Raw genomic sequence first — 21,861 nt, 5'->3', positions numbered from 1 at the left:
GAGGCAATTCTGGGATACACATGCTTATGGGATTTGCACACAGCCTGGTCAGGGCTGGGGATAGAGAATCAGCACCAAGAGGTCCCAAGACAATGGAAGAAATCTGTCACAGTCAAGTAAAACTGGGACTAGAAGGAAAGGAAGGGCCACATCCAACCCCCTCCCTATATCTTCCACCAAAGTGATATAAAGCATGGTCTGAAAATGCCAATCACCACTCAACAAATTCTTCTCCCTACGCCTCTCAATTTAAAAATTTCACAATCTGAATCTAACTTTCTTCTAAAGGAATATTTTAAATAATTCTTCTTCATGCCCTCATTGGTCTACCTAAAGTGGCTTTCTTGCCATTTCCCATCTGCATCTGTGGACAGGCCTGAAATTCATTCTCCTTTTACCCTCACCTGTTAGAATTCTTATTCAGAGTTCAATTTCTCCTCACCTTGTAAATACAGCCTTCTCTGATACTTTCTCTATCCCTGCTATTAGTGATTATACCAATGAATCTTGCTTTAATTTGGCAGATATTTTGTTCTATTTTAAATATGGCCAAAGTGCTTCTTAACTTTGTTGCAAATAAAAGAGTTCAGGAGCCTAAGAAGTAGAGTTATTACGTATTGATAGAAAGGGGCAGGGGGATCATTTTGAAAGCACCTAATAAAACAAAAATAGGAGCAAAAGGGAGCATATAAGAATCAATTTTGCTAGTATGTTATTAGATTATATATATTCCTACAAATGCATAAAACAAGATTATAGTTCCTTATTCAATCACTTTTCTTCTTTGTATGTTGGAATATTTGTTCAGATTTCATTTTCTAATAAAAATAAAATTAAAACTAAAACACACACATATACACAAATAAAGATAAAGTATAGGGACTTGTCCTTGTATAGCCAATCATTGAGGGTTCCATAAAGATGCATTATTTAAAGGGGTCAGCTTAGGATAAGGTAATGAAAAATGTCATACTGACCTTATTACATTGTTAATCAACTTTTAGCTAGAAAATGCCATAGCTTTTCTCCATGATTCACACTTTATCCACAAAGCCTCTGCTTTCTGGGAAGTCTTAATAAAAAATCCAAATCTCCTTTCAGTCATCATCAAACACCTTTTTGACAAGAATCTGTCTTGGCAATTATCAAATTCATAATAACTGAAATTCATACAGTGGCCTAAAGTACACAAAATGCTTTTGATGTATTATATTATTTAAATGTCATAACAAACCTGCTAGATCATTTGTATGTTAATAAATTATTAGTTTTATCAATATATTACATATTAGTTAATGTAAATATACTTAATATATAATTAATTTATTAATGAAATAAATTTATTGTTATTATTATTATTTAAATCCAGAACATAGTAATTATTAGTTTAGTCATCCCCATTTAACAGATGGGGAATTAGACACTGAGAAAAAGAGAGATTTGTTGGGATTCACATAGTTCTTATGTGTCAATCTGAATTTCAACCTCTGCTTTCCTGATTCCAAGTCCAGTAGATACTCAACATATATCACTGCCTCTTGTATCATCAGGCAGCTAAGTGATAGCACTAGTCCTGAAATCAGAAAGACTCATCCTCCTGTGTTCAAATCTGCTCTTAGATACTCACTAATTGTGTGAGCCTGTACAAATTACTTAATCCTGTGTGCCTCAGTTTCCTTATCTGTAAAATGATCTGGAAAAGTAAACAGCAAAACACTCAAGTAACTTTACCAAGAAAATTCCAAATTGCATCATGAGGAGTCAGACACAGCTCAAAATGACTGAAAGGCAAAATTATATTATCAACCTAACCATCAAGACATACTCCTGAACTCAATGAGTTATGAAGTTTTATAGCATGTTATCTCTCCTGGCTACTGTAGGTAGCCAAGTATGCAAAAAAAAAATTATGAATCTTTTCTTCAATAAAATTTTAATACATTTGGAGGACAATATTTATGGGTATGAAGAAATGATAGTATAATAATAGTATATTATCAAATGAAAAGGTTATAGTGTTTAGGCTTTAATGCATACATCAGGGCTAGAATCAGTAGACCTAGATGGAAATACTGGCTTTAATTCTTTAATAGATATGTGACCTTAGGCAAGAAACTTCAACTTTGTATTTCTGTTTCCTCATTTGTAAAAATGAACTAGAAAATCTCTAAGCTCTCTTCCAGATGGAGAAATTGATATTTAGAAGGACTAAGTGATTTGGTCAAGACCATGTGCCAAGTTAGTTTTAGAGCTCAGACTGGAGGTCCTCTGGAATGCAAATCCAAAGTGGTTTCCTCACATCCAGAACACAGATGCCCTATTCCACTGAAATTACTCATGGCCCAGCTAAAGATTCATACTGTAATCTCTTTCTGACTATTTCTATTTCATAGTTATCTGTCTCCTCTTCTGAGTTCCCTTAGCATTTAAATATTTATTTTTACTTTTTGTATTCATCTTCCTTTTGGATTAATTTCATTTTTAATGATTTATAGCTGCTATATATATACCTTCTTGAAAACCTCCTTGTAAGAGCAACAATAATAATAGTTAAGACAGTGGAGAGCAAATGATCAGTCCTAATAGTATTTACAATGTCCATACATGTAATTCCCTATCTCTCTAGGAAAGTAAAAAGATATATGTTTTGTTATTTATTCACTGGTACTAATTTCTTTTTTCTATTATGCCCTGTCACTCTCTGGGTCTTTCATATATTAATATATATATATATATATATACATATATATATATATATATATATGAAACATTTAAATCTGGCATATGTAACTCATCATGTATTGTGTATGTGTGCATATATTCATCATATATATGTATATGTGTGTAGTTTACATATATATATATATATATATATATATATATATATATATATATATATATGTATTTATTTCCTACCTGATCAATTACAATATGACCTCTTTGACGATAGGAGTCACACCTAAGCTTTTTTTTTTTACTCTCACAATGCCCAACATACTTCTAGAAACACAGTAGTCAATTCATATTTTAAAAAATAATATCCAAAATACAATTTTTTTTGCTTTTGTCTTAAAAATTAATTTTCATATAGGGTAAAGGTGGAAAATAGTAAGGTGAAATTAGAATTCCCCTTTCTTTTGATATTTCCTCACCATTCTTTACAAGAGATAGATCACACTATTAAATATAGTCCCAAGTACTGGGAGAGGATCCCAACAAATGAGCTTCTGTATGAATACTGCTAGGAACCCCACAGTCCAGTGCTTCTTTATCCATTTAATAGAGAAATTCCATTATCCTCGAAAGAAAGAATAACAAGTACTTTTGGAAGGGGAATTGGATTCAAGGTCAGAGAATTTAGGTGTGAATCTTGACTTTTACTTGTTAATTACTCATTACCTGGGTGACCTTGGCCAAGTGACTTAAATTTTCTGGTTCTGTGTTTCCTCATTTGTAAAATGAGGGGATTATGTGCAAACTTTAAGTACCCTTCTAGCTCTACATATAGTACTATGACCTCAGGGCCTGCTGTCACAGTTCAATAAATACGATTTTGGGAGAAAAATCTGTATTCTATTTACTTTCCCCCCTTCCTCTGTTTAGATAGGAAGAAGACATAAAGTAGTAGTGCCCTGGGTCCCTCTTAATACCTACAGCTCCAAGAAACTCAGCCACTAGTTAATTCCTCTTGCCTTGCATTTACACTTCATTATGACCCAGGACCCAACCTACTTAATTGCTCATTTCTCTCCTCCACACACACTGCTATCATCTTGCCAAATAGATCTTCTTGTTGCTACTCACATGCCTCAACCTTCCCACCTGCGTGCCTATGGAATAACTATCTTTCATGCTTGAATGCATTCTCTTCTTGTTCTGTCTCTTAGAATTCTTAGTTTCTTTTGAGGCTCAGTTAAAGTGACATCTTTTACATGAACCCTTTCCTTTCATGATACACTCAAGAGCTAATACATTATCCTCAAAACTATACTGTATTGATTTTTTATATGCCTATATATGGATGTGTTGTTTAATGCTAGACTGCATATTCATTGAGGGCTGGAATTGTTTTGATTTTTTATCTTTTTATCCATCCTGGTGCTTTGTACCTAGTAAGTACAAAATAAATTTTATTGATTTTGTTTAGAAATTAATTGATTCCTTTCTCTTCTCAACTCCCCAAGGGATTGGATCAAACTACTAGATAAGTGAACTGGAGTATATGGGTCCAATACAGAATAATGAAATTATAGACACAAAGTTAATGGTGTTTTTCTGAACACTCTCTTCTAAGGTTCCCTCTTCCCTAATATTTCTAGTTTCAAGATTGTCATCTTTATATTCCCAAAAATATCAGTTAAAGACATACATTGCTCATATAACTAGTAGTGGCTTTTCCACAATGTCTACATATTCTAGCTGTAGCTACATAGAGAAGTAATATGGAGAAACAGAGAAATCAGTGAAAATGGTTTAAAGACTTGGGCCCTAGTGTTAGTTCTTCCCTAATTAGCTCTAGGACTTAACTTTGGTTATGTTAGGTTAATCTCAAATTTCCTTCCATCTCATTTCAAAGTGTTCTGGAATACTTATTCCTGATTTCCTAAATCATAGTTACATGAGAAAAACAATCTTATGAACCAGGATCATAAACTATTAAGTGTTAGACTTCAGGGTTTTTTTTTCCCAATTAATAGGCATTTGTTCTCTCTCTCCTTCCTGTCCCTCTCCAATTCATTCCCTGTACCTGTCCCTGTGCTTGTTTTCCCCTCACTCCTTAATACTCCCTCTCCCCACTCCTTTTCCTCCTTTAGTCTTCTCCATTTTTCTAATCCTAACCCTCTATCTCTCCCTCTCCCCGAGAAGGATGGAAGAAAGAAAGGAAAGGGAAAAAAATTAGAAAACCCCACATAACAAAAATATATTTTTAAAAAATACAAATTTCTACTTTGGCCATGTCAAAAGATATGTGTCTTTCTGTATATTGAGTTCACCACTTTTTTACCAAGAAGCGGGGTAGCATGCTTCCTAACAGGTCTTTTGGAATCATAATTGGTCATTGTACTGATAAATGTTCTTAGGTCTTTCAAATGTGTTTGTTTTTAAAATGTTAATTTATAAAATATTCTCCTTGTTATCATTTCTCTTTGCATTATTTCATTGTCATTATTTCTGTTTTAGAAATGAGGGAATTGAAGCTGATGGAATTTAATTTTGACTCTGGACCCTGTGCTCTAAATACCTAGCTGTCCCAGCCAATGTTTTAATGAAGGCAGTCAATGAGGGTTTATAGAGTTAGATGGTGCAAAGCCAGGAACTAGTTGCTTCATTTAGGTGCCCTAAGGCAGTATCAGTAACAAATACGCTGCATGGTAGCAAAAAATCCTTTTCAATTAGGTGTAAAAGAGCTCTAAAAATCATATACTTATATTATGTTCTGCCTCCCAGTGGAAAGAAAACTGATATCAGGAGACTTGATTAGGTGCTTTCTTTTCTTATTTTGTTTCTTCTATATACTTCATAATATGATTACTTATTCATTGGTTTCCTCATCAATTACATAAGGATACTTGCTCTTTCTATATGACTGATTTTTTGGGGTTAAACAAATATATACATATGGATATGTAGGTAGGTAGATTGATAGATAATACATAGATAGATAGACAAATACACATAGATACACATGGATATGTATGTCTATATTTGGCAACTAAGTGATACAGTGGATAGAATCCAAGGCCTAAGGAAGATCTGAGTTTAAATCCAGCCTAAGACACCAGCTCTGTGACCCTGCATAAGCCACTCCAACATGTTTTTCTCAGTTTTCTCATCTATAAAATGAGTTGTAAAAGGAAAAGACAAACTACTTCAGTGTCTTTGCCATGAAAAACCCATATGGAGTCACAGAGTCACATTTGGCTATAAAAAGACTGAACTAAACTGAATTGATGTGTGTGACACATACATATGTAATATATATATATATATATATATATATATATATATATATATATATATACATATATATGTATATAAACACATCATATACCATAGATATGAATGATTCAGAAAGTATACAAGGACTTATATAAATGTAAAATATTGTGTTTTTCTTTTATTTTTGGTTCAGTTCTGCATTTTCTTGAAGTAGAGAGCTCTCACTGTGGTAACTCTTTTCCTTAGTGGACAAGTCATGGCTCCCAGTTAATGTTGCTCTATTTTTCATTCTTAAGTGTCATAAATAGTGGTAGTCATATGGATTCCTCTGATTTTGACAGTTTTGTTATCATATTTTTTATGCTTTATATGCTAAAGCATCTGTTTACCTACTTCTGCAATAGGTACAATCATAGAGATATCACAAGCTATTGAGGTTTAATTAAGTGGGTAAAGTGCTTTAAAGATTCTCAAAAAAACCCACTTTAGTGTGGGCATTAATAATCCATCTTCATATGCTCAAAGATGATTAAACTGTAAGCATGATAGAACGGGCAGGAATTCCAGACACTGAAGCATCCCTCTTAGTTCATTTTATTATTATTTTCAGATACTGAATTCATCCTCTTAATAGAACCAAGCAGAAAAGGTGTCCCATGGGGGTTTCAGGTCATTTGACAGAATTCTAAGGGAAATTGCCATATGTGTGATATTATAGAATTACCAGAATCTATGTCTATATTTTAGAATCATACACCCTGAGAAATAAGGCCAAACTTTTTCTATCTCTTTTTCTCAATTTTTACCCTTCAGTTTATGACCAACATTGCCGAGATGGCTTGGGCCATTTGTTAGTGTTTTTGAAAGACGTTGAACCATGTCTGAGCTGGCTGGTATTTCTTCTGCCATACTCAGGAGATCTGAAAGGATCAGGGTATATTAAGGACAGATTTATTCAAAGCAACTTTCACTGATGTAGGTTCCTTCTAAATGGATAATCATTTATCACTAAATTGCTTTTTCTGAGCCAGGTAATTTCTGATCAACTCATCTCACATCTTTTTTCTCTCTCCCATTCTTACCTTGCCCCAGGGAATTTGTGAATAGCATTTACACATTTACTAATACAAAGCTATTTCTCTTCATTTATGTAAATTGATTACAAATGGCATTAATACAGGACATGTTAAGTGTAACTTGTTTGGAGAATGAAAGATGGAGGATTGAGACAGAGCAAGCACATCACATTAGTGGTATTCCAGTTTCATTGTTGTTCAGTTGTTTTAGTCATATTCACTTCTTTATGACTTTATCTGGGTTTATTTCAGCAAAGATATTGGAATGGTTTGTCATTTCCTTCTCCAGATCATTTTACAAATTAAGAAACTGAGGCAAGTAGGGTTAAGAGATTTGATCAGGGTCAAAGGTTTACCAGGTAACTAAGGTTAGATTTGAACTCAGGTCTTCCTAACTCCTAGCTCAGCACTCTATCCACAGTGCTAATAATTGGCTTGGTTTTCCAATCAGTTTATCGATCAATAAGCATTTATTAAGCCTTTGCTATTTACAAGATACCATATTGAATGTTAGAAAAAGCAAGCTAAAATATGAGAAACAACTCCTGCTTTCAAGTAGGTGATATAATCTAGTGGAAGACAGCATGTTCATATTTAAGTATATTCAAAGTACCGAATTATGCAGAATAAATGAAAAGAGATGTAAGGTAGTAAAGAGAAGGGAATTTGGGAAAGAAGGCACTAGCAGTTGTAGCAATCATGAAATATACCATGTAGAAGTTTATGCTTTAGAGGGTTTTTATGAGGAGGAGATAAGAAGGAAGTTCATTACAAAGTATGGAGGAAAATCAGTGTGAAGGCAGGAAGACAAGACATGAAGTGCTAAGTGTAAATAAGAGAGATTTGGTTGTATGGCAGACTGTGGAAAGAGAAATAATCTTTAATAAAACTAGAAAGATAGATTATGACAAATTGTGAAGGGATTTAATTTTTGCAGGGGGGGATTTATTTTTTATCCTAGTGGCAATAGGGAGCTATTGAAATTTAATAAGTAGGAGAATGGAAAGGTCAAATCTGCATGAAGGACAGTCGTTTTAGCAGTTATGTAGAAAATGGAGTGGAATGCAGAATGCCTTTAGACATGAAGAATAGTTGAGAAACCTCAGTTTCTTAATATGTAAAATGATCTGGAGAAGGAAATGACAAACCATTCCAATATATTTGCTGAAATAAACCCAGATAAGGTCATAAAGAATTGAACATGACTAAAACAACTGAACAACAATGAAATTGGAATACCACCAATGTGATGTGCTTGCTCTGTCTCAATCCTCCTTCTTTCATTCTCCAAACAAGTTACACTTAACATACCAGGGGATGTATAATTTCAGATTTAGAACTTAATTAGCTTTAAGTGAGTATCGTCTCTGAAATCTGGCTTACCTCAAAAGATAGTATTCACTATAAGTTATACAAATGACCAAAGGTGGCATCCTTATATTATCTTAACACAAAAGACTTTTAATTTCTAAGAAGAGGCTACAGACAGAATATTTTACATAGACTTGGAAAATAAATATATAATATTGAGAAATAACTTAGAGAATGTAAAGGGAAAAATAAATAATATGTTTTCATATCCCAAATGAAATACAAATTTGTGCTTTGAAAAAGACACTGTATGGGAATGTGTATGGGAAAAACTATATTTTATGTAGCTAGAATGCTTCCAATAATGATTTCTATTGAAAGAAATACAATGCTATCTATATAAATGAGATATTTTATTGCTTTGTTATGGATTTAAAATTATTAATTTCAATATTATTAGCATTGATGTCATTTATATAGAAGCTGTGATTTTATATCACATGGAACTTCTAGTCTGGGAACTCCCTCCTTTTCCAAATATCCCAAAAAGCTTGAATTAAGAGGTTAGTTTTTAATATATGAATGAGTGAGTCATCCAGAATAGAAAGCTAGGAGAATTCAGTGGCTGGAATTCAAATTCCAATCTTTCTGACTCCCAAACCATCATTGTATTTACTATATTTAACTGTCATTAAAATATTTCAAAATGCAATAGCTTTTATTAATCACACACTAATATTTAGAAATAAAGTGTTTGTTACTTAAGATGGCAATAGTGAAAACTGTAACTACCTGGTGGCTGTTACCACTGATTCAATTTTCAGAGAACTGCATCATAATGCATGAATTTGTAAGTAGAAATTTTCACTTGATCCTATATTATAGGTCTATTTTAAATTACATTTCTGACACCAGCTTCTCTATTGATTACAGGCACTTATCTATGGAAAATTAATCTTCCTCTAATCCTTAGCATGACCATCATAAAGAGACTATGTTCAGTTATCAAGTACACATTGGCAGCTAATAATTATTTTTCCTTTTATTCTTCTCTTCACTTTAGCTTTTAAAATGACCACATGTTGATTGAAAATGTATTTCCTTGGTTTTTCAAATAGAACTATAGATACATGTGATCAAAAGTAGACTAATTCTGGGCCTCAGCCCTGATGATAACGGGAGATATTTCTGATGGCTGGTAATAACTGGTAAATACCATGGAAAGTAATTGCTGTACAGTGATGATCTTGGAAGTGAAGTAACAAAAGAACTTCTACAGGTTTTATTGTTTTCAGTTCAATGGGAATTTAAGAAATTAATATTTGTGATAGGTTGATAACCATTTTGCCTTCTTACCGTTTAGTCAATATTGTTGTTTTTAGTCATGTGTGCTGCTTTATGATCCCTTTTCAGGTTTCCTTGGCAAAGATAATGGAGAGGTTTACAGATCAATTTAGAAATGCCAAATTTTTGTTTTAAAAGTTTAAAGTGGTATACAGCTATAAAATTTTTATTTTTGTTATTGATCATTTTTCAGTCATGTCAAACACTTCATGACTCCATTTGTTTTAGTTTGTTTTATTTTGTTTGTTTGTTTTGGCAAAGATACTGGAATGATTTGTCATTTCCTCCTCTAGCTTATTCTGCAGATGAGAAAACAGAGGCAAATTCTATTAAGTGACCTACCCAGGATCACATAGCTAGTAATTGTTGGAGACCAGATTTAAATTTACAAAGATGATTCTTCCTGATTCCAGGCTTGTCACTCTTTTCATTATATCACTCAGCTGTTCCCAAAGTTTAATTATTATTATTATTATTAGGTAAGATTCTCCCTTATCAAACTATTGATTCAAGAATATAGAATATTATTCCTCTCACCCTATACTTTCCAAGTGTAAGCGTCTTGGAACACCATTTATCAGGATAACCTTTGTATTCAAGGATATTTATCTCAGACACAGTCCTTGCCCTCAACTCCAAAACATTTCTTACCCCAAGAAAAACTTCAGAAACCTCATTTCCACATTCAGCAAACTCTTTTACCATCTCAATAACTAATTTTTTTCTCAGAATTTATGTCCTCTTCCTGCTTGATACAGTTCCTATATAGTATTTGCTCACATTTTAGTGCTGCAGAAACTTTAAGATTTTTCAGCAAAACCTCACAGTGCCTGAGATCTTTATTGTCATGCATGCTACTGTACTGTGACATTAACAGTTATGCCCTGAGAGGCATGAGTCCTTCCCTATGACAGCTGGCATCATTTGTTACAGACTCCAGTAGAATGACATGCAGGGTTGGTGAGTAAAGATTGGGGGTAGAGGGATGGTAACATTTCATTTCCATCCATCCCCTAGGGAAGACTTCATTGGCCCACACTTCCAAAGGCAGATTTCCTGCAGCTTCTTCTAGAGGGAGTGAAAGCTGCTTAGAGTAGCGTGTAAATTCATGGCAAGAAGCAATAAAGGTGAGTTTTATACATTCCCATTATTGCTTCTACGTCTTTGCAATAATGTTTATTGACATGTTTGAACGGAGCACAAGCTGCAGTTCAGTTCAACTGCCTGTGAAAATGGGACATTTGTCAAGAAACAAACCTCGCCGTTTTTAGTGGCTCTGTCAGTGGGTATTAGAAAGGATATTGATGGGAAAATGCAGAGAGTAGGCAGGCCTAAGGGGAGGGTGTTAAAGAATATACACTCTCAAAGAACTTGCTGTTGCCTGAGACCTGAAAAGAGGGGATTCTGGTGAAGAAAAGTGTAACTTGAGAAACATTTCAGTGAAGACTAATAGCCTCATAGCCCATGTATTGTACACACATGGTCAAAACAACAAATTCCAAGTAGTTTTTAAAGAACAAACTCTCCCGTGATCCTTATATCCCCTCTGTTAACTCATAAAGCCTGGAGCTATTGGTCTGAACCATGAATTTGTCACTTCCCAAATGATCAGTGAGGAAATTCAATAAATTCTTCAAATCTTTTTTCCTCTTCTGGAAAATGATGATCATTGATTTTGAGAGACCTTATTGCTTCCATCATTGAATTGGTTGGTTGTTGTCCTTCCTTCTAAAAAAGGATCAAAATGACATGACTATATACATCATGTCCGACTGGGGCAGATCAGAGCAGTAGGAGTTTGGAACAGTCTGCCACAGATTAGGCACAAATAGTCCATGTGAACATTTGGAGTGGATATGTCTCTAAATTTTCACATGTCATTTCTTTTGAGGTACTGTAATTCTACACTGCTCATAGAGCAAAATGACTTCTTTGAATGCAAACACGTGATGCTAGGTGATCCTTTGCCAGTGTCTCTCATGTCAGGCAATCAATTCAAAGCTCTTTATGACTTTTTGTAACTTTCATCAAATCATAATTATCCATTGATGATGCATGTGGAAGTGAATTATAACCATGTGTTGTGCTGATACCACATGGGATAAATGTCTGTCCAATAGAATTCAGACTAGAATTCAAATCTTAGGTTGGGACAACTCTTATTCTCTAGACCATCTGTAAACTGATGGATTTGTATTAGATATACTCTTGAGATCTTTTTCTTACTCTAGATTGTTATCTTTTTACTAGCCTCAATAATCAAGTCCTTAGTGTTTGTGTGTTTCATAAGATTCTTAAGAATTAAAGAAGGTATACATCTACACAGCAACACAATATGCCATAAGTTACATTTAGAAGGATAAGAGATACTTAAAATTTACACAAAATTTAATAGAAAAAATATTGGAAGCATTTTCTTCTTGGAAAACTTAAAAGCAGCTAAATGTGTTTGAAAAAAAAAACCTTTGGAGTCAGGCGACCTATATTTGATCTCCAGGTGTCACTGATTACCTATATAACCTAAGGGAAGTAATTTGGTTTCTTTGGTTTCTACTTCCTCATCTCCAAAAGAAAGATCTTTGGATGAATTTTTAAGGTCTTTTCCAACTCTACTTCTAATGATCATAGAAGCATAGATTTCAAATTTTAAGGGATTATAAAGGCCATCTTGGTCGATCCATTTATTTTACTCAAGAGGATAAAGAGGGTAAGAGAGGTTAAATGATCTGTCAATGATTTACTCATTGTTCACAACAAATAAGTATCAGAAATCAGATTTTAACTCAGTTGTTTTTCCTGACTTGAGGCACAGCATTCTATCCACAATAAAAGAGGTACTCTGTGTGTGTGTGTGTATGTGTGTGTAACCTGGCAAAACTCTTCCTCAGAATAAAGTTTTAAATTTAATAAAAAAAACAAGGATTAGAAAGAAAAATAATTATGTATTTTTAAAATATGACTTGTTTTTAACCTATCCAAGTTCATGACTTCCTGAAATCTATCTCCAGATTCCTTAAGGGTCCATGGACAAAAATTTGAGAATCCTTTCACTACATCATACTTTCCTTTTCATATAATGTAATGGTAGACAGAGGAGCTAGTGTCACAGTATATAGAGTACCAGGCTTAGAGATAGGAAGTCTTGTCTGTCTGAGTGAAAATTTGATCTCAGATTCTTACAAGTTGGAAACCTCTCAATTATCTTTGCCAAGAAAATGCCAAAAGGGATCATGAAGAGTCAGATGTGACTGAAAATGACTAAACAACGTTAGACCAATAGTAAGAATGCAAAAATGGTTATCAATCTATCAAAAAAAACCACCTTGATTTCTTAAACTTGTTTGCTACTACTTGGCCTTTACTCAAAGTTCATTGAACTTGGCAGATCACATAGTCTAATGGTACAGCCTTCAAAAACCCAGCATTGTTTTGATACCATGATGAAGCATTTGCAAGTTGTGTTTCATGGAACAAAGCACCATTTTTTTTCCATTCTTATCATGATTATTACTTTGAGTTTGCTGATAGGTATAGCGTATAGAATCAAAATCTTTGTAGAGTTAATACAAATGACATCATTTGCTTCTGCCCTAAAGACTCAATCACTCTGTCATGGAGGAAATTAGATTAGCTTGACAGAATTTTTCCTTTTAAAAGCTTTGCTCTTCAGAGCTAACATCCTTGCCCAATCTGAAACCAGTTATGCTTAGCATGCTAATGTTCTATGATAGCTAAAATAAAAATCTATCATCTGCATCTTGGTTTGTCAAATATTTCCAATTATATCTATGAGTATATTTGTTTATTTGGCTTTTTTGTTTTGTTTTTCCTTGGATATCAAGAAGTTCAAAGATTTGTTTATGGTCATATAGCTAATATATGATAGAGACAAGACTTGAACATATATCTAACCAAAGGTTAGGTCTTTATCTCTTATGCCAAAAGACAAGATATTCATAATTTTGAAAATAAAATTAATACATTTGTAAAGGATGACAATGACAACATAGAATGGGAAGAATAAAAATGGATGATACAGGGATAAAATCCAGGAGAGACAGAGTATTTTGGAGTAAGGGGTAAGGGTAATGTTATATTCAGAACACCTTAAATCATCCACAGCAATGGACATTCAAGAGGTGCAGTATGAAGAAGTAGCAAGAAATGCAGGCTAGGAGTGTTAAAATTTGGATGCTCTACCACTAACTTTTTATGTGATATTTTCATGGCATTTGACTTCTTGGAACCTCAGTTTATCTACCTGAAATATGCATATATGTATGCCAGCTTTTCCTAAATCCAGATCCAATTTTCTAAACATTGTATAATTGTAATGGACCAATGAAGTATCAAAATAGTCATATAAATGTCACAAATTTAAGTCATATGGTATTGATTTTCCAAAGTATCTTCACATATATACAAATATTACAAAAATTTCATATTTCTTGTTTATCTCTTCTATTTTCACTGGCATTTCTTGAGGACTAGGTCTCATCACCTCATAGCTGTATTCTTACAGCTATTATTTCAGTAGCCTCCTAATTAGTCACCCTAACTCTAATGTCTACTTCTTCCAAGCCACCTTACTCAATTGATAAGTTGAAATTCCTAAAATCTCTTATACATCTGCATTATTTAAACTCCAATATCTTTGATTATCTTTTCCACAGAATGGTTTTGGTAGTATGTGCACTGCCTGCCTCATCAGATTAGGAGAACACAGATTTGTACTACTGATCATCTAAATCTCTTACGTAGTAAATTTGTTAGATGTCTGGTGATAAATAAGGCAGGTGAGTCCTTAAAACATAGACTATCCTTTGAACCAAACAATGATTTTGCTAACACTTCAAGAATCAATTCTACTAATTTTGCAAATTTTTTATCCTTTTTTTCTCTGTAAAACAATGGTTATATCAAGCAAGATCACAACTGAAGTTCATTTGTCTTAAGTAGCTATGTAATGTGACATGAATCTGGTATTACTTATAGTTTGTATGGCAGGAAAACAAGCCCAGAAGAACCTAACTAATTGAATTTTATACTCCTACATCTGACAAAATATGATCTAACTTTAAATTATCTAAAATTCCCCTATGGAACTCTACTTGAGTTTAGAAAAGGCTTTCTTCTAACCAAATATACCATTGGCCCTTTATTCCAACACTGTAACAAAGAATATTAAATAGAAAGAAAAAAATATGCAAAGTAGAAATCTGGCCTTGTGATCATAAGACTTTGCTCCCATCTTGCCCTTGATAGCTGATAGTCATGAAACAATGGTCATTTCTCTGAACTAGTTACTGTATATTGCAATCCTCCAAGATGACAAGTTACAAATGACTTGCTGATCTGAATCACTGAAGTGCATTTCTACACTAGGAGTTTTCCCCCCATAACATGAGAAATCTAAAAGCAAATAACAACAACAACAACAATAATAATAATTCAGATCTCAAGAATAGCCATCTTCCCATAGGGCAAAAACATTTTCCCAAAGTGGGATGACTCAGTCCAAAAAAGATATAGTAACATAGCAGCTACAGCAAGCAAACTACAACTTCTCGGGAACTGAGTCTGTGGTTACTCAGTACAGTTTTGCCTGTAATGTTCATTTTCCAGGATGTTATACTGATATCCATGTTTAGCTATGTTATGTGATATGCTTATCTACTGATATCATCATTGAGCACTTTGTATTTTTTTTAAAATAAGGGAAAAGACAGTCTATCAGCATGGTGACTAAAAAGGACAGATAAAACACCACACCATCTAATATTAGGAGAACAGAGGGAACCAACACTGGAAAAGGAGATTTGGATGTTTCTATTGTGATGTCTACTAGGCTTAGCTAAATATGGGAAGGGGAAGCAAAAAAGAAAGAGGTTTAGTGGTCAAAAAAAGGCTTCTGGAAAAAAAAAAGAAGCTTCAGAAAGCATCTCAAAGAGAAATGATGAGGAAGGATATGCATTTGACATATAGTTCAGGCTGCTCAGAAAATGGAAAAATGGAAAACTGAGTCAGAGAGGGATCCTAACTTTTTTGGCAGAAAAAGAAAAAGACCCACAATACATTGTATGTTTGAGAAAGAACTGTTTTTCTAGAAGCAGTAATTTTTAAAAATCTGTGAGCTGTGTCTATTGCCTCTATCTTAATCCGGGTTCTCATGACTTCCCTTTGGAATAATAGTGATTGTCTTTCTCAACTGTTGCTTCTTTCTCCCCTTAAGCAGGCTTTAGCATGGATCTTTCTATATATTCCCAGACACATACATCTACATGCATATACACACATAATCATTTACCCATATGTAGACATATACCTTAAACAATATTAATATGTATTGTTCTGTAAGAAATGACCAGCAGGATGATTTCAGAGAGGGCTGGAGAGACTTACATGAACTGATGCTAAGTGAAATGAGCAGAACCAGAAGGTCATTACACACAGCAACAAAATTATTACTGATCAATTCTGATGGATGTGGCTCTCTTCAACAATACAATGATTCAAACTAATTTCAATTATTTAACAATGAAGAGAGTCAGCTATTATCCAGAGAGAGAACTATGGGAAATGAGTGTGGACCACAACATAGCAATTTCCACCCTTTCTGTTATGGTTTGCTAGCATTTTTATTTTCTTTCCTGGGGTTTTATTTTTTCTTTCTAGATCCGATTTATCTTGTGCAGCAAGATAACTATATAAATATGTATACATATATTGGATTTAACATATACTTAAACATATTTAACATGTATTAAATTACCTGCCATCTTAGGGAGGGGGTGGAGGGAAGAAGGGGAAAAGTTGGAACAGAAGATTTTGCAAGTGTCAATGTTGAAAAATTACACACGCATATATTTTGTAAATAAAAAGCTATAAAAAAGAAAAAAATTAAAAATCAATATTAATATGGATGACATATAGACTTCTCTTGATTTAATCACTAAATTTGACTTTGCCTGAGATTAGTGATTACTAGTGCTACTTTTTTCCTAATAAATTATACTCCCTATTCTTTTTATTATATTTGTGTATGTCTCTTATTTTCTGTCCCTTTTAACTCATTTACTTTATTTCTACTTCTTAACTTGCCTTGCTATTCCTTAATTTCCTGCTACTCATTTCTCTCCCTCTTTATTCCATTCCTGTTAAACCACATACCTTATCCCATTCCCATTCATCTACCCTACTTTCCTAAGTCACTCTTTCTCTTAATCTTTATTCCTTTCCCATTAATCTACACACTTTATCCCTCTATTATAAATCTATACACCTTTCCAAACCCCACCTTATGCCATTCCTTCCCCCCTTATTTCCTTACAGATTTTGGAGAGTGCTCTACCCTTCATAGTATATGAACACACACACACACACACACACACACACACACACACACACACACACACATATATATTGTTCCCTATTTAATCTATTCTCAATGTGTGTAGTTTTAAAGAAGTACCAGCCCTTCTCCTTCTCATTTGGGAAAATGTCTTTGAGTCAGTTCTTCCCCTGAACCTCATTTGTATAGCATAATTACTATTTTTACCTTTCCCTAGACAATTTTACATTATAAAATCAGATCATATTCAGCTCTGCCCCAATCTTTCTTTGCACTACCTGTTATTGATAGCAATCTTAGAAGTATGGTTTATTTTTCCACCTATAAAACATAAACAGTTTATCCTTCTTGATTCCCTTGAAATTAGTCTTATATGATAAATTTTCTATTGAATTCAGGTTTGGTTGAGAGATAATCTTGAAGATATATGAGCTTATTGAATATTCTTTTTTCATTTAATTTTATACTTAGTTTCACTGGATATGATATTTTTGGCCACAAGCCTAATTCTTTTGATTGTCAACATATATTATTCTAAAACCTGTGGTCTTGTATCATAGTTGCTGATAAATCCAGTACAATTCAAATTGTAGCTCCAGCACATTTGATCTAAGGATTTCTCTTTGATCTGGGTGTTTTAAAATTTAGCAATAATTTTCCTGTGTTCTTAGATCTCTTTGAGATGGTAATGTGTGGATTTTTTTTTCTACTTTCCCTTTATATTGCATCACTTTAAGCAATGTTATTTGATTATTTCTTGTATTATTAATTCAAAGTTCATTTTTTGATCACAGCTAAGGGAAGTACAAATTCTTGTGTTTTTTCTTATGTTCTTATTCTTGTTTTTTTCTTCTTAATCTGTTCTCCAGAAATATTTTTCTTCTAAGATGTTTCATATTCTTTTCTATTTTTTCATTCTCTATAATTTCATTTGGTATTTCTTGGTCTCTTATGGCTTCACTGACTTCCCCTTGGGCAAATCAAATTTTTAAGGAATTACTCTCTTTTTTAAGATATTGGATCTTGTTTTCTAGTTGGTTGACTTTCTTTTCACAAAATTTTCTTGGATTTTTTTTTTAATTTTCCTCATTCATTTAATTTTAAAAATCTTTTTGAATTCTATAAATTCCTTTTGGGAAGGTAACCATTTAACATTACTTTTGGGGGTAGAAGAGACTTTATTTTTACTTCAATGTCCTGTAAAGATGAAACTAGGTTTTCCTTATTTTCATAGGTAAGTTTCTATGGTTGGGTTCTTTATCTTTTGCCTGCTCATCTTTTAAATGAGGATTTATTAGTGTAACCACCTCTAATCTTGGGGTAGAAAGAGGATGGTGCCTGGATCTTCCCTAAAGCTCTTCCTTCTTAGCTGGAATCCCAAACCAAAAGCTCTGCTCTCTTTCAAGTGCCTGCAGCCTGCTGTGTCCCTGCCCTACTGCTTCTGCACTCACTGGGTGCTGGTTCCTTCTCACCCAGGACCTAGTTTCAACAGCACAGCTGGATTTAGCATTCCTAATAAGCATTCCTCAATCTTTCTGTGCTCAAATCCCTTATTCCCCATGCTGTCCCCAGGTAAAAATTCCTGTGATTGTAGATGAGGCTCTCTCCCAACCCAACTAGCCCCAAGGCTCTCAGAACAGGAAAACTGGTCTGGAGATGTTTAACTTCACACCAATTAAAAGTCAATCCCCTGGGTCTTTCCTTGGGTCTTCTTCTGCTGTCCTACTGAGACCCTTATTATTCCCAAGTTTTATTTGTTTTTAACTGTTCTATGTTTGCCCTAGGGCTCAATTGAGTTTTTTTGTGTTTTTTTTTCCGATGGAGGTTATCTGGAGAATGTGAAATTTTCTAACCTACTCTCCCAATTTCACAGAACCTTCCCTCCAGGATAATTTTTGGCAAACATATAGTTTCATCATGCTCAAGAAACTATTTGACTACTTTTAAAATCTTTATTTTTATTTATTTATATATTTTCCAATTCAATATAAATTTTCTAACATTCATTTTTAAATTTGACTTCCAAATTCTCTCTTCCTCCCATCTGTTGAAAAAGCAAGTAATGTTTATTTTTCTAACATTATTATTTTTTTTAAATTTGACTTCTAATTCTTTCCTTCTCTCCTATCCCTTGAGAAGGTCAGCAATATGATGTTGATTATATATGTGAGGTCACCATTGTGATTTAACTGGAAAAAAATCTAAATACCCAACTTGAGGTCTCTCAGCTTTGGCCAGTTTTCTCTTATCCTGCCTATGGCATCATTTACTGATCTCACCTTTTGTTAAAGACATAATCCTTTTCCTTTGTAGCCTGAAGCCTCTTTAATTTACTCTGACTATATCTCATTCATTCCTTTTGCTCTGAGGATGTACATTCTCTCTGCTCTCTAATCATCTGGGTTGATTAGAAACTTTCTTCCATCTCAAGCTGATCACTTCTTTACTTTGCACACTCCAGTTGAGATTTCACTGATCCATATCCTGATAAAGATCACAATTCAGACATACATTAATAGAGAGCTTTGACAGTGTTTCTAATTCATTGAAAAGAAAAAAAAAAGATTGTTTCCTTTTTATTTTTTTGTTCCCTGACTACAACAGTGTCTGGGATAAAATAGGGGCTTAATAAACACTTGCTAAATGATTGATTAATTGAATAAACGATGGCTAATGACAGCTCTTATCTGCACTGGCCTTCAAACTGTAGACGTACATTTTGTCACTAGGAACCCGGATCAAAGCTATTTTTTAGTTTGATAGGACTAATAGAAATAGTGTTCTGCTGGCCTTGATTTGGGGAATCAGCATTGCTTCTATATCATAATGTGGGATCAGAAAAGAGTTTTAGTGGAGGACATGATTGCTTGTTGTAATGAGGATGACAACTCATCTCTGTGTTTCTTTCTAAGGTTATGTAGCACTTTTGCATACATGACCTCATTCAATAATCAATAGTACAACATATGTTAGACACATATTGGTAAATAATGAGAGTTTCAGACTAATAGTTCTCTCAAGTGCTATGATTCTTATCTTTAATAACATTATTTGATATAGTCCATTTACAATTGTATGTATATACAAATATAATATAGATTTTATGTATAACATATATACTATATATAACATATAGTCTGATATGATAGCTAATAATATGTGAATGTATATATATATACATATATGTATACATATGTGTGTATATTTTTAAAAAATCTATCCATGTGTATACACACACACACACACACACATAAGTTTCTTCTCTACTTTATATATACTAGTCATGGGAGAATATAATCTTTTATTGCTTTCATATACTATAGATTATCTGGCACATGTCAGTGAAGTAGTAGCTGTCAAATGTAAATTGAATATATCAGAGAATGTTATTAAAGATAAGAGTCATAGTTCTTAAGAGAACTTTTGGTCATACTCTCATTTTATGGATGAGCAAACTAAGTCCCAGGGTACTCAAACAAATTGGTAAGGGTTTCACAACTAGCAGAGCCAGCACTAGGACCTAGTTCTTTTTAGAGATCTTACCTACTTCCTCTTAGATTCTCAACTCCTTGTTTTTGTTGAATTTTTTCTTGTCCAGCTCTCTCTCTCTCTCTCTCTCTCTCTCTCTCTCTCTCTCTCTCTCTCTCTCTCTCTCTCTCTCTCTCTCTCTCTCTCTCTCTTTTTCTTTTGCCAGTAGGTTAGCACTGGGTTACATTCATACTGTGGACATTGCTAGTGTTTGTTTATTTTACTTTATTGTCTTTTTAACTGCATCACTCTGCTTTCTGGCACTTTCATTATCTTTGAACAGGCATACTTGTAAACAAAATAGGAGAACTATCCATTGAGTAAATATGCAAATTGCAAAATCAGCTAACACAAGTTTTTTAGGAAAAACATTGTCATGATTATCTATTTATGTTGCTAAATGCACATTCCCTAACCAAGAAAACAGGAATCTGCTTCAACACTGAACTGGATTCTTCTGTACCCCCAACTCCCAACTAAGGTTTATTCTTGGGTTGATAATCATACTCATCTCCTGGGACTGAGATCAAAAATAGCTTTAGTATATTTATGAAGATTTTAAGTTTCTCTGTGTGAAGAAAATATTCTATCCATCATATGCTTTGAAAATAATAGACTTTCGATAAAAGTTTGTAGAACAAGGAATGGATGAACGAATGAATGCACACATCTTGTATTTCTCATAAAACCTTTTTCTAGAAGAAATAAAATTTTTTGGCACATAGCAAATATGTCTCCCCAGTTCGTTAAGAAAATTCCAATTGGATATCTATCATGACTCAAGATGCAGATCACAAAAGTAGACTGGGCTTTTTATTCTCCGATTCTCCTTTTGACATAGACATTTATCTATTTGGTTAATGGGCAGAAGGGTTAATGGCCCAGGCTAACCCAGACATTATTATCTCTGCATTTATGTAGTAACCAATATTTATCCCAGTGCCTTGCTCTTGCCATAAGCCTAGATGACAGATATCAGGATGTCATTTCATAAGGGATCACTGCTCCCAATTGGTACAACCTTGATTTGTGATTTCTTATTTGAAGGATCATCTCTTCTCCCACTCAAATATCTTGTTTTTTACAATTAGTGGGCTCTTGGTCATAATCATGCAGTGGACATTCTCTGTGCTTATTTTTTTCCTCTCCTCTTGGTTCTGGCTCTGGATCTCATGTTGACTTCCCACTTCACTGGTTTTGTCTTGTTGCCAATGGACTATCCTTGCCCAATTCCAGTGTTTTCTGTTGAGCCATCCCTTGCTTGGCTGTCACTAGCTTTCTGATGCCAGAGCCAGTCTCTTCCCAAGGATG

Source organism: Sminthopsis crassicaudata, chromosome 3 (assembly GCF_048593235.1).
Source record: "Sminthopsis crassicaudata isolate SCR6 chromosome 3, ASM4859323v1, whole genome shotgun sequence".
NCBI lineage: Eukaryota > Metazoa > Chordata > Mammalia > Dasyuromorphia > Dasyuridae > Sminthopsis > Sminthopsis crassicaudata.
Note: the sequence above shows the minus strand (reverse complement) of the source record.